This window comes from Phoca vitulina, unplaced genomic scaffold (assembly GCF_004348235.1).
Source record: "Phoca vitulina isolate PV1807 unplaced genomic scaffold, GSC_HSeal_1.0 scaffold57, whole genome shotgun sequence".
Lineage (NCBI taxonomy): Eukaryota > Metazoa > Chordata > Mammalia > Carnivora > Phocidae > Phoca > Phoca vitulina.
In genome coordinates, this window is record NW_022589760.1 from 1,079,093 (window position 1) to 1,093,706 (window position 14,614).

The 14,614-nt window shown below is 41.9% G+C and overlaps 1 pseudogene; it reads left to right on the forward strand.

Moving 5' to 3' along the window:
• Positions 1 to 2,884: 2,884 nt before the first annotated feature.
• LOC116623110 lies at positions 2,885 to 3,251 on the forward strand (annotated as a pseudogene).
• The last annotated feature ends 11,363 nt before the right edge of the window (positions 3,252 to 14,614 follow it).

A 14,614-nucleotide genomic window follows, 5' to 3' on the forward strand; every position in this document is an offset into this window, starting at 1 on the left:
TGCTCCTTCTGAGGGCTGTGAAAAAGAATCTGTTCCATGCCTGGTCTGTCCCCCTAGCTTCTGGGGGCTCGGTGGGGGGGCAATCTTGGGTATTCCTTGGCTTATTGAAGCATTGCCCTGATCTCTGCCTTCATCTTTATATGGTGTTCTCCGTGTGTGCATGTCTGTGTTTGGATTTCCCCCTTTTTGTAAGGACAGTAGTCACATGGGATTAAAAGCCCACTCTACTCCAGTACCACTTCGTCTTCACTACATTAAATAAGGTCACATGCTGGGGTACTGGGGGTTATGCCTTCAACATATGAATTTTTTGACACAATTCAACTCATAACATTGGCCTTCTTTCTGTTCATCTAGCATACCAAGCTCATTTTCACCTCGGGTACTTTATACATATTAGTCCTTCTGTCTAGAACCCCAAAGAAGCATGACTCTTCCCTTCTCGGCATGCAAGTGTCATCCCCACAAAAAGGCCTTCCCTGGTCACTCTATCTAAAATAGCCCCTCCACCACACACACACATCATTCTCTATTCCCTTACCTGTTTCAATTTTTGTCATAGTGATAAGGAAAATCTGTGTCCTAAGATGGCCGACCGAGCCAGCGAGAAAGTCCCAGTCCTTGCCCTGGGGCTCTTCCGGGTTCTTCTCCCTGTTCTGCTTCAGAAGCGCACCGATCCGGGTTCTGCTCCCTGCCCCGCTTCGCGCACGCGCCAAAAGTGCCAAGTATGCGGAAGTAGAATTATATAAATTGCCCCCTTTGTGCTCAGGGCTCAGACCTTTGGAGACCACTCTCCTCTGAGCCCGCCAGCATTAAATAAACCTCCTATCCTTCAAGATCTTCGAGTGTGCTTGGTTCTTCCGTCGGGTGATCCAGTCCAGGTTCCGTAACAATAGCACCCTTCACTACATGAAATAGATTTATTTTTACCTTTTTAAAAATCTGTCCCTCCCACCAGAATGTAAGTTCCATGAGGACAAGGAGCTTGTTCAGCTTATTATTCACCTAACACAGTATCTGTTAGAGAGCAAATATTTAATAAATGTTCGTTGAATGAATGTTGGATGAGCAAATGCTTACTTTGAGATTGTCTGATATAGTCCCTGGAAAGCCCAGGAGAATCAAGTTTTCCCTAAGAAAATGGAAATTATCCCGGGGTAATCCTCAGATATTCACACACTACCCCCACTTGGAAATGAACTAATCTTCTGTAAGAGATCAACTATAAAACAATAAAATAATATTACTCCTCGCTCCCAGAGTTACTTAGCTGTTTTCTCTCTGCTTGGACTACCAGGAAACAACCTGAAGGCAACAAAAATTCAGAGTGAAGAAAGGTCATTTCCAAGGCAGAGGCACATTTTCAATCTTTCCTCAAAGATTGCCCACTTCCTGCTCTTTCTCCAGCCTGGCTAGTTCTTTGCAGGGCCAGTAGGCACGCATTTATGGGTGTGGCTGGGCTGCTCATTAGGAAAAAAGGGGATTCCTTTCATTGGATCAACTTGCTCAGAAAAGACCGAGGAACTAAGCTGACTTCTAATTGAGATACCTAAATGTAAGAGTCTTAAGTCAGAGCAATGGCTATAGTTTGTTCTTCAAAGCTTTTTAAAAAGAATTGTACATTTTGAGTTCTGACCTGCGAAGTTTGAAACTAATGACCTCCCACCTGCCTCCCTGCTCTGAGCTGTATGAGCTATGACAGGTGTTAAGATAAAGTGATAGTTAAACAAAGTCTCTTGGGAGTTTTTGACCGTTGCTTGTTTTCATATTTCCTTAACGGTCATAAGAGGACTCTAACCTGAATCTTTGATGTTTATTCACCTAAACTTATATTTTTCCTGTAATAAAAAAGGGGATTGTTTGTGGTTTGTGATCTGGGAAGATTCAAGCAAGAGGGGAAGAATGTTTAGTTTCTAACTATTTCTTAAAAGACAAATTTCGTCAAATAATGGAGAAGGAATTGAATTAAGCCATTTTGTGAGATCAATTCCCAGCTTTTTTCCGTTTAATCTTTTTCCAAAACTGCTTGAGTCAATGGTTGTTTGAGCCCTTGTGGGTTGCAGACCCGTTAAAGCAATACTTCTCAAACTTAATGTGCACACGAACCACCTGGTGATCCTATTAAAATGAGAATTCTGATTCCGTAGGTCTGGACAGGGCATTATAAAGTAGATCAAGTGGGTCTTCAAGCTTCCCCTGTTAGGTACGCGCTTATGCCTCAACCCACCTCCAAAGACCCAAGGCATCCGTTTTCTAAAGCTCTCTGCTACAGTACCCCATTTTAACTACCACTTTTTTTGCCAGAAGCCCCAGCTACAGATGTTTCTGTTTTTACCGTGCCTTCAAATTTACCTATTTTAGGTCCCTTTCTCTCTGGACCCTGCCATCTGTGAAAATATAATGGATAGCAGGTGATAGTGGATTGATTAGTTACTTTTCTCTCTCTCTCGAGCAGAAGACCAACCCCACCCACTCCTCCACCAGCACAAGGTAGCAATGGAGTTTAACCAATGGTAAGAATTTCCTGCCCTATAACAGACTAATTAAAATGCTATTTTTTTAGTGGGGTGGGGAGGAGCAATATAATTTTGAATTTCTCAAAATATTATACACCATAGGAGACTACCTACCTGACCTACTTATTCTTTCTGTTCTACCTCTCATTTGCGCTGGTCTCATTAAAAACAACATTGTCTAATTTTAGAAGTGGAACCATGAAACTGTCAAATGACCAGTTATTTCATGTTTATGTACAAAGGAGTTGCAGTTCCAAAGCAAGTGAATCAAGAGATCTAGAGATGATAGTACATTGCTTGGTATTTACTGAAGCTTAAAGAATCTTGATACTGGTGGCCTGGGGATTGTGGTGGGGACTCGGGCTGACATGTCAGCTCTGACGCTGCTGGCATCTTTCCTCTACGTTGGAGGCCATTTCTTGAGAGGTGGCTCCCCGGCAGCTAGAGGCAGTGGAGTCCATCTTGCTGGCGGTGGTGTGCATATCGAGCCATGGTATACAGTTTCCCCAGCTGACCAGGTCCCAGGTGACCGCAGCAGAGTTCTTCAGTATGACCATGTGGTTTTGGATTCCCTGGCATTTTTGGCATGACTCGGATGCTGTACTGGGTCACTTTCCATATCCAGATCCTTCCCTGTGGACTGATGAAGAACCGGGTATCCTTTCTGATGATGAAGACCGAAAGTGTAGCCTGAACTCTTTACAAGAGCCAGGTGAGAATTTCAAGCAATTGTAGACTTCATATAGTACATGAAAGTTGTAAATTATTTTGGTTAACAGCAAGGGGTAAAAAAAGAATCCTGATACTGTTTGACCAGTATTTCAGTATTTCACCCAATAATTTTTCTTTAATTTCTTCATTTTTGATAGAATTGAAACTATTTAAAACTATTGATTTAGGCCTTCAACCCACAGCACATTTTATATGGCTTATTATCTCTTTTTTTAAATTTTTTAAAAAGATTTTATTTATTTATTTGAGAGAGAGCACGCGCGAGAGAGTGAGAGAGTGAGAGAGCAAGAGAGCCCACAGAGGGAGAAGCAGACTTCTCTCTGAGTAGAAAGTCCAATGCAGGGCTCGATCCCAGGAGCCTGGGATCATGACCTGGGCCAAAGGTAGACACTTAACCGACTGAGCCACCCAGGTGCCTCTATATGGTTTATTCTCATGCCCATTTATAGGAACAAAAATGGGCTCCTCAAGAGATAAATTTGCATACTAGAGATGTAAATGATTGTCTGCTCTACTTAATGCCATACCTATACTCTAGTGTTTTCATATCCTCCTCCTGCTTGAGTGGCATATCCTGCACTAATAGTCACATTAACTGATTGGATGATAACATAACCCAAGGATAGGCAATCCCGTCCAATAGAATGGCCAGCGACCACACACATCTGGCCTGTAGCATAAGAAAGCCTCAGCCAAGGGGCACCTGGGTGGCTCAGTCAGTTAAGCGTCTGCCTTCAGCTCAGGTCATGATCCCAGGGTCCTGGGATTGAGCCCTACATCGGGCTCCCTGCTCAGCGGGAAGCTCGCTTCTCCCTCTCCCACTCCCCTGCTGTGTTCCCTCTCTTGCTGTCTCTCTCTCTGTCAAAAATAAATAAATGAAATCTTTAAAAAAAAAAAAAAAAGAAAGCCTCAGCCAATCAAATTCTATTCTCAGGAACATTGGTGAGAGAACAGAGATGGTATAGAGATGAGAGGGAAAGTAATCCATAGAAATAACAGAGAAAATGCACCTGAAACTAGCCCTCTTTATTCTTGAAGTACATTTAGTTGGTTTTTGTTCTTTGAACCACAAGGGTGAGAAAATAAGCAATAATGAAGGAAAAAACACTGGAGCCTAGAGGGATAAATGAATAGTAGATTATGAAGTCAGTGGCTCCACATAAATATAACATTAAAGCCACTCCTTCCATCCCTCCTGCTACACTGTGACCTCCTTGAAGGAAAAGACTATGTCTCATTCATCTCTGACTTCCTTATACCTTGTTTATGACAAGTATTCAATAAATATCAAATATAAAATTCAATTTTTCTATGATGAATGAGAGTCACCAAAATTGGATAGCATAGTTTGGTTGATCTCAATCTTTTCATCACTTAGGACTTCTTTCCTTATATTTCTCTCTATAGACCTTATAGTTTGAAAAATATTGTCTAACCTGCATTAAGTAATAATGATTTTTAGAAGATTTTTATTTAGGGGTGCCTGGATGGCTCAGTCGGTTAAGTGTCTGCCTTTGGCTCAGGTCATGATCCCAGGGTCCTGGGATCAAGCCCTGCATTGGGCTCCCTGCTCAGTGGGCAGCCTGCTTCTCCCCCTGCCCGTGCTCGTGCTTTCTCTCTCTCTCTCTAATAAATAAATAAAATCTTAAAAAAAATTAAAGAAAATTTTTATTTATTTATTTTGGAGAGAGAGCACAAGAGAGCACACGAGTGCATGCAGGTGGGGGGAAGAGGCAGAGTGAGAGCGAGAGCAAGAGAGAGAGAGAATCTCAAACAGACTCCCTGCTGAGTGTGGAGCCCAACGCAGGGCTTGATCTCACGACCCTGAGATCATGACCTGAGCTGAAATCAAGAGTCGGAGGCTTGAGCAACTGAGCTACCCAGGCATCCCAATAATAATTTTTTATAAGGTGGCCACAAACTTCATTAACTTTCACATTGTAACATCCAAAGTATGTCCAGATTAGATATTAGAATTTTAAAAAATTGAGCTAGGTTCTTGAATACAAAATAAATATATCAGTTGAATCCTATATAGGTGACAAACAGATAAAAGTGAAATCTAAAACATCATTCAAATTGTCAGGCAATAATAAATATAAATTTTTTTAAAAGATTTTATTTATTTATTTGATAGAGAGAGCACAAGCAGGGGGAGTGGCAGGCAGAGGGGGAGGGAGAAGCAGGCTCCCCACTGAGCAAGGAGCCCGATGTGGGGCTCGATCCCAGGACCCTGGGATCATGACCTGGGCCAAAGGCAGACGCTTAACTGACTGAGCCACCCAGGCGCCCCAATAAATATAAATTTTTAAGAATACACAGAAAAATATGCAAGACTTCTATGGTTAAATAATACTTTATAGAGAGACATTACATTTTAAAATACCAAATGCTGTGTCCCAGCCCTAGGGTTTAAGTTTGCTCTGTTCACATTCCCTCCCAGAACAGATGTGTATGATCATCCTCACTACCCTAATAAATATCTAAGGCTTATAGGTGTTGAGAACAGAATAGTCCATGGGGCGCCTGGGTGGCTCAGTCGGTGAAGCATCTGCCTTCGGCTCACGTCAACATCTCAGGGTCTTGGGATGGAGCCCCTCATCGGGCTCCCTGCTCAGTGGGGAGTCTGTCTCTCCCTCTCCCTCTGCCACTGACCCCCACTCATGCTCGCTCGCCCGCTCGCTCTCTCAAATAAATAAATAAATAAATCTTAAAAAAAAAAAAAAAGAGGGGCGCCTGGGTGGCTCAGTCGTTAAGTGTCTGCCTTCGGCTCAGGTCATGATCCCAGGGTCCTGGGATCGAGCCCCGCATCGGGCTCTCTGCTCCGTGGGAAGCCTGCTTCTCCCTCTTCCACTCCCCCTGCTTGTGTTCCCTCTCTCGCTGTGTCTCTCTCTGTCAAATAAATAAATAAATAAATATATATTAAAAAAAAAAAAAGAACTGAAGAGTCCAGGATTTTACCTTATTTACAGGCTAATAAGTGAGATGGCATGTGTCATGGATGCTGGCAAAGACCCGAGACTCGTGGCTCAGAGACACTGGACTTTATTACCCATGGCACAGCAAGTAGCACGAGCTTCATGTTGGTTTGTGTGGGTGCCCCATGCCTCTCAAGTCGCACAGGGGAGGTGTAAACAGGGTAGGGTAGGGCCAGGCAGATGCTATGCTTGGAATGGGTTTGCTCTGCGGCCAAGGAACACTCAGCTTGGGGGATTCGCTGATTTGCAGCAAGCGGAAGAAAGCCCGCTCTTTGTCTGTGGAGAGGTATTACCTCATCCCGCAAGGCTGCTCCCTGTAAATCTGACTCGGAGAAATGGCTTGGGCAAAGAGCAGGTCGGGACCTTGCCTCCTTGGCATATCCAGCAAGATTTGTAGGAGCATAAGAGATTCTTGGAGGAGGAGCTCCAACAAGTGGTGTTTGTGGGTATTGTGGGGAGATAATCTGCCTGGAATAGGTGGTTGGTGACAGGGAGAAATATTGTTTTTCCTTTTTTCTCAACGGAGGTATAATTGACATATAACAGATTCCTTTCTGGTGTGCACATGATGATTTGATGCTCGTATACATTGTGAAATGAGGGTAGAGACTGGTAATGGTTGTACAATATTGGGAATGTACTACCTGCCACTAAGCTGTACATTTTAAAATGGTTAAAATGGCAAATTTTAGGTTATGTGTATTTTACCACAATTAAAAAAAAATCTTCCTGAGGTCCAGGCATTGCTGCCTCCCACAGGATGGTCGGCTGGTAAAGCACTGGGCAGAATGGAATCATGTTCCTGCCCCTGTGCAGACCGGAAGACCAATGGGCACCGGTTCTAGGTGCAGGTTTTGCCTTTTGGTGTGGCTCTTAGCGCCCTTGATTAGCTATAGGTGGGGGGAGAGCTTTCTAGGATTGAGCCCCAGAGCATCTGGGCCACTTTTCCCTAACATATCCAGCAATTCTTTTCCTTGTCTCCCCACACCCCTGCAAATCCACCCTGGGTTTCAAGATGCCTCCTCTCTATCCCAAACCCAGTTCTATTATCTTTTCTTTTTTTTAAAGATTTTACTTATTTATTTGAGAGATAATGACAGAGATAGTGACAGAGATAGCAAGAGCAGAGAGGAGAGGGAAAAGCAGGCTCCCTGCTGAGCAGGGAGCCTAATGCGGGGCTTGATCCCAGGGCCTGGGATCCTGACCTGAGCTGAAGGCAGATGCCCAACCGACTGAGCCACCAGGCACCCCCAGTTCTATTTTCTTTTTTTTTTTTTTAAAGATTTGTTTATTTTTTATTAGAGAGAGAGTACAAGCAGGGGGAGCAGCAGGCAGAAGGAGAGGGAGAAGCATGTGGGGCTCAATCCCAGGACCCTGGGATCATGACCTGAGCCGAAGGCAGACGCTTAACCGTCTGAGCCACCCAGGCACCTTCCCAGTTCTATTTTCTTTACCAAGAAAATCAAGGTTTCCTTTCTGATATAATCCATGGTGAAGAGCCTGAAACCAGAGTCCCAACTTTTAACAATCAAAAATCCTTTTCCTGACAGCAGGAAAAGCTCAGTTTTCAAAATTTAGGTAATCTCATCTCATGCTCTCTGGAAGGGAGGGCAAATATTTGCATCCTGTTTTGGGAAGGTTCCCTTACCCCGAGAATGAGCTAAATCTTTCTTTCTTTCTTTTTTTTAATCAGAGAGAGAGAGAGAGAGCCCAAGCAGGGGGAGTGGCAGGCGGAGGGAGAAGCAGGCTCCCTGATGAGCAAGGAGCCCGATGTGGGACTCGATCCCAGGACCTTGGGATCATGACCTGAGCTGAAGGCAGACACTTAACTGGCTGAGCCACCCAGGTGCCTCGGAGCTAAATGTTTCTAATACAACAAAGGAAAACTTTTTTTTTTATAAAGCAGTTACCTTTCTTTATTAAAAAGACCAATCATTTATATCCTGCTTTGCTTGCAACCAAAATAGTTCTAACTCATTTCCCCCACAGCACATGTTAATAGTAGGAACTGTAGACTCTCAAACTTGAGCTCTGAAAACTTGAGGCTTTATCTTGTTAGGCTGAGTAGGAAGTTCAGAGCCACTGAATACAGTCACAGAAAAGTCATTTCTTGCCATCTGTATTACCTTCCTGTAGCTGCAGTAACAAAGTCCTGCAAACTGCTGGCTCACCCTTTTGGATGTTAGAAATCTGCAGTGGGTCTCACTAAGCTAAAATCAAGGTATTGTCAGGGCTGCATTCCTTTCTGTAGGTTCTAGGGGAGAACCCATGTCCTTGCCTTTCCCAGCTTCTAGAGGCTGCTTACATTCCTTGGCTCTTGGCCCCTTTCCTCCATTGTCAAAGCCAGCAATGGAGGATCATGTTCTCACATTATATCACTCTGACGTATTCTGCCTCCTTCCACTTTTAAGGGTCTTTGTGATTACGTCAGGCTCATTGCATAATCCAGAATAACCTCCCTGTTTTGAGGTCAGCTGATTAGCATCCCTAATTCCACCTGCAACCTTAATTCTCCTTTGCTATATAAGGTGACATTCACAGGTTCCAGGGATCAGGATGTGGGCATTTTGGGGGGAGCCATTATACTGCATATCATGCCATCACTTGACAAGTATTTTTTGAGCACCTATGAATAGAAAGCTTTTTGCTCCACCATAGGGGGCCATGTGGATGAGACAGGACTTATTCAGAGAAAGGTAAATAACAATAGAAGGTTTCACAGGCTGCAGGAGCTGTAAGAAGATAAGAGGAACCCCTGTGAAAATTAGAAGAGGGTGTGGTGTGATTGTTGATGTGTTCAGAGAAGGCTTCCTGGAAGAGACAGAACTTGCTCAGTCGGTCTTAAAGGGAGTTTGACTATTGTTCCAACAATATTGAAACACTGAACTGAGTTCAAGGAGTTGAACAGGTCTTACATACTGTTTAATTAAACAAGGAGGCCATGAGACTGAGGTAGCTCTAATGCTTTGGTGGCCTATATAAACAAACTAAAACCTCTGCCTGTAAGTGCCTCAAGGTTAAGAAATAGGAAACTAAAGACAACCAATCACAAACAGCCAACTAGGCTCTGAGCTACAGTCAATCAAATAATTTCCTTTCTTTGCCTCTGTGCCTTCTCTATGGGAGTTACCGCCCTAGCTCCTGCCGGCGGACGGCTCCTAACCACTTCCGGTTCAGTGCTCCCTGGTAAGAATTGATCTTTGTTCACAGAAACTGTCCATATTTTTTTAAAAAAGATTTTATTTATTTATTTGACAGAGAGAGACACAGCGAGAGAAGGACCACAAGCAGGGGGAGTGGGAGAGGGAGAAGCAGGCTTCCTGCTGAGCAGGGAGCCCGATGCGGGGCTCGATCCCAGGACTCTGGGATCATGACCTGAGCCGAAGGCAGACGCTTAAGGACTGAGCCCTCCAGGCGCCCCTGTCAATATTTTTAATATACCTCAGTTTCTCTTTTAACACAGTTTTGAGTGCAGCTTTCCAATGTAATAGTTGTAAAATGAAAGTACTCACTATTTAATATGATGTCTCTGTAACACTTATCCGCTTAAAAAGCACTGTCATAAGCTCATTTGATGCTCACCACAGCCCCGTGAAGGACACAGCGGGGACAGGGAACCACATGAACCTTGCCATCATTAAGTCCCCAGGCCCCTTTCCAGGTCTAGGTCTGCTTCCCATGTTCCTTCTTCCTTGTAGCCACCGGGACACCCCTGTTTTCTCTCCTTTTGGCAGCTGTCTCTCTAAGCCTAAATGCAGAAGGAGACTGTCTCTCTACCTCCCCCACTTCCTTGCTGCCATTGAAGCCAAGCATACAGGCTCATTGAATTTTAAGTTTTATCTGCTAACCACTCTGGACAAACAGGGGATAAAGCTAATAGGTACAAAGCAGTGGCAAATGTTCCATAATCTTACAAAGTTTATATAATGTTGGCCTCTGATTAATAATTTTTGCTTTGCCTGAACACAAAGTACCGTTGGGTTCAGGCCCTCTGCTTATATTTTCTTAGGGATCCTCATCATCATAGCAGCAAGCAACTATAGAGTGCATTGTTATAATTGCTTTACAGATTTTAACTCGTTTTAATTCTTACAACCCATTTTATGGATAAGTAAAATGAAGCAGACTTCAAATCCCAGTAGACTGGCTCTGAAATCTGTTTCCAACCACTATACCCCACTGGATCATCACTGCCTCTTCTCTAACACCACCTCACCTTCTGCCTGTTAATATAGACTACTACTTGGACATTTTCACCACGAGGAACCAACACACTAAGTTACAGATAAAGAAACTGAGGCCAAAAAAAAGTGACACTTTTCCAAGGCAACACTGGTAGTGAGTAGGAGCTGGGAGTTAAATCCAGCTTCATCACTCCATGTTGTCTTTAATAGAGGCCACTTTGTGAGGTCTGGTTGTGATCCGACATAGGAAAAAGAATTTAAAAGAATAATAAATAATAAAATATTTATTTCAAATAATACCACATTATCATTATGGAATGTTTTATTTTTAGACACTGTGATCAAGGCCAGATTAATACCTTTAGAAACTCTAAGTTCTAAAAAAGAGAAGGCTGTCTTTCCCAAACCATCCTCTATGGATTCAAATTAAAAACAATTAATAATAATTATAGTCATAAATGGTAAAATAAATACAAATACCATTTTTTTCATCATGACTGCTTAAATTTTTCTTTTTAAAAACCAACAAATTCTTTTTTTTAAGATTTTTATTTTTTTAAGTCCTCTCTACACTCAACATGGGGCTTGAACTCACTGCCCAGAGATCAAGAGCATGTGCTCTACCAACTGAGCCAGCCAGGCACCCCCTCAACAATCAAAGTCTTAAAAGAATTCTTAAAAGCATTTTTCTGGGTGTCCTAAGCACACGTTTCAATGGTTAAGTAATTCAGTACTGACCGTTACTGTTACATATTCATTCCTGGAAAAGGTGTATAAAAGTTACAATTGTAAAAGTACGTTTGGGACAAACAATGACAGAGGCAAGTGATCAGGAAGAAGACAGAGCACGCAAGTCAGGGAGGCGCTCTGTGTTTGCAATTTACAAAAATCTACCTATGATGGGTGGGATCAACTGTCTACAGGAAATTTTTCCAAAAGACTACAGCCTATGGTTTAACTGTGGATAAGTTACTGATGACATTTAAGTACTCCATAGAGGTCTCCAGGAAGCAGCCAACCTCAAGCTTGTCAATCTATAAACCTGGGAAATGCAAACATTGAGATAGTCTGGCAAAACAGAGGGAGGGGAGGTATTATAAGGTCTGCAGCCAAAAGAAGGAAAGCAATTCTTGGAGAATTTATAAAAAAAAAGGGAAGTTGACAGTAAGAATTTTTTATTGTGTCCAGGATTGCCCAAGAAAAAGGAGCCTCAGATTTGGGGCATGGATAACTTATTTGGATTAATAGTGCCCTATTTTGAAAGGGCCCAACTGATCCTGCTGCTGTAGTTTAATAATAATATTCCATTAAGATCATCAGACTCTCTTTGCCCAGATTCTATGCCCACCAATTTATTAACTGACTTCTTAGTACTCTGATATTGGGAATAGGGGCCCCTCACACAGACACAAGGCTCCATTCAGTGTGGCATGTATAATAGTTTAGATAATACATAAATTGTCATCTAGATTATGAATCATGCTCTTATGAATCACAGGATCTCAACATTGAGGATGCTTCAAAGACATTTAATTAACCATCCATCTGGTGCTGAAATTTCCCCTATAACGTAGCTGGGGAGGAGTCATTCATTTTTCCTTAAGCATCTCAAATAACAGGAAACTCATTACCTCTTCAGTTCTCTGAACACCTGTGTTAGAAAATTCTGCTTTATATTGAACAAAAATGCGTTACTACTTTAGAGCCCTCAGTCTTAGGTTGACCTCTTGGGACCATATACAAAACAAACTAAACCTCAAAAACAAAAACCAAAAAACAAAAAACAACCCAACACCCAAACATAGATAAGCTCATGTTCTGGACAAACCTCTTTTCCATGGCCAAATTCCCTAAATCCTTTAACACCTCCTAATATAAGATGGTTTCAAATCATTACATCATCCTGGTTACCCTCCCAAGGACAGTCTTTCGTTTCTCTTTTAAGGTGTGGTCATGGGCATGGTCGAGTGTTCTTGTAAAATTTGCAAAAGTAAGATATTTTTATCACACATGGTTGAGATGATGGCCTCTTTCTTCTCCTCCTTCCCCTCTGTCATACTTCCCCTCATGTCAAGCCACACTGGAATGGCCATGAGCATTTCTGGATAGAGCTAAGGGGAAGTTGTGTTGGTGGTATATTTAGTTTGAGTTTAGGAGAATATATATCATGTGGTTCACTGATACTTTCATATATAGTTAACTGATTGCTAGCTGTCATAGTGCAGGAATGGCTTCCAGGAATACCCTTACCACCCACTGTGCTAATTTCACGGAGCATTGTGACACTAAGTTGCAGGTATGTTAGAAAGCTAATGAAAGTGTTATATTTATGAGCTTTGTGATATTGAAGAGATTTATCAGCTTTTTAAAATACAAAATGTGCTATGCATTGAATTATACCCTTACAATGAGGAAATTTTATGGTATGTAAAGTATACCTCAGTAAAGCTGTTAAAAATGTGCTATGATTTCTTTTCTTATTTTAAATATTCACTTTTGTAATGTTGGGGTGCCTGGGTGGCTCAGTTGGTTAAGCATCTACCTTTGGCACAGGTCATGATCCCAGGGTCCTGGGACTGAGTCCCACATCAGGGTCCCTGCTCAGCGGGAGTCTGCTCTGCCTCTCCCCACTGGTTGTGCTCTTGCTTACTCTCTCTCTCAAATAAATAAAATCTTAAAAATAGGGTGAAATGTTGAAAGAATCCCCTTTGAGACCGGGAATTAGATAAGGAGATCACTATTATTATCTTTGCTCAACATTGTATCGGAAGTTCTAGTGAGCGCAGCAAGCGAAAAAAAAAAAAAGAAAGAAAGAAAGAAAAAAGAACTAAAAGATATAAGAATCAGGAAGGTAGACATAAAACTGTAATAACTGTAATAACTGTAATACCAAAAGTATGACTTAGTTTATAAAAATCCAAAACATTAAATACAAAATTATTATTAGAATTAATAAATAAGTTTAGCAACCTTGCTGGATATAAAAATCAATATGTAAAAATAAGTTGCCCTTTTATGTAATAGCCACAATTAAAAATTAAAAAGGTATAATTTACAATCCTATAAAAAATATAAAGTACTGAGCAACAAATGTAACAAAGGAGGTGCAAGGGGAAGTTGAATCCAAAACTTACATAAAAGTTCAAAAGGTCAAGAATAGCCAAAAGATTCTTAAAGAACAAGGTGGGGAAACTTGCCCTGTCATATGTCAAGATTTATTATAAAACCATAGGAATTGGGGCGCCTGGGTGGCTCAGTCGTTAAGTGTCTGCCTTCGGCTCAGGTCATGATCCCAGGGTCCTGGGATCGAGCCCCGCATCGGGCTCCCTGCTCAGCGGGAAGCCTGCTTCTCCCTCTCCCACTCCCCCTGCTTGTGTTCCCTCTCTCGCTGTCTCTTTCTGTCAAATAAATAAAATCTTTAAAAAAAAAAACAAAACCATAGGAATTCAGACTGTGGCATGGGGTGAGCTGAATAGAGTTCAAGAATAAACCCACCTGTATATAGAACTGACACTTTAGATCAGCAAAGAAAGTGTACTTTTCAAAAATGGTGCTGGCACAATTAGTTTTCCATATGGAAAAATAGTAAATTGGGCCCCTACCTCACACCATACTTAAAAACATCAACTCCAGATAAGAGTCAATGTGAGAGTCAAATGTGAGAGGCAAAAATATAAAACTTAGAAGAAAATGTAAAAGAATATCTTGATCTCTGGGTATTAAAGGATTTCTAAAAGAAGACACAAAAAATGTATAAATTACAAAAGAAAAAACTCATAAATCAGAATACATGAAAATTAAGAACTTTGTTTATCAGGAAACACTGTTGAGAGGATGATAACACAGCCATAAATGTAACCAATCAAGGATTAATATCAGATTCTAAAGAGAACTCAACTCTATAAACATAGAAAAATAAAACAATAGAAATATAGGTCAAAAACTAAAAGTCACTTCTCAAAAGAGAAAATTCAAAGGGTCAATGGTTGAGTTAAAAGATGCTCAACCTCTGGTGCCTGGGTGGCTCAGTGGGCTAAGCATCTGCCTTCGGCTTAGGTCATGATCCCAGGGTCCTGGAATTGAGCCCCGCATCGGGTTCCTTGCTCAGTGGGGAGCCTGCTTCTCCCTCTACCTGCAGCTCCCCCTGCTTGTGTTCCCTCTCTCTCGCTCTCTGTCAAATAAATAAATAAATAAATAAATAAAT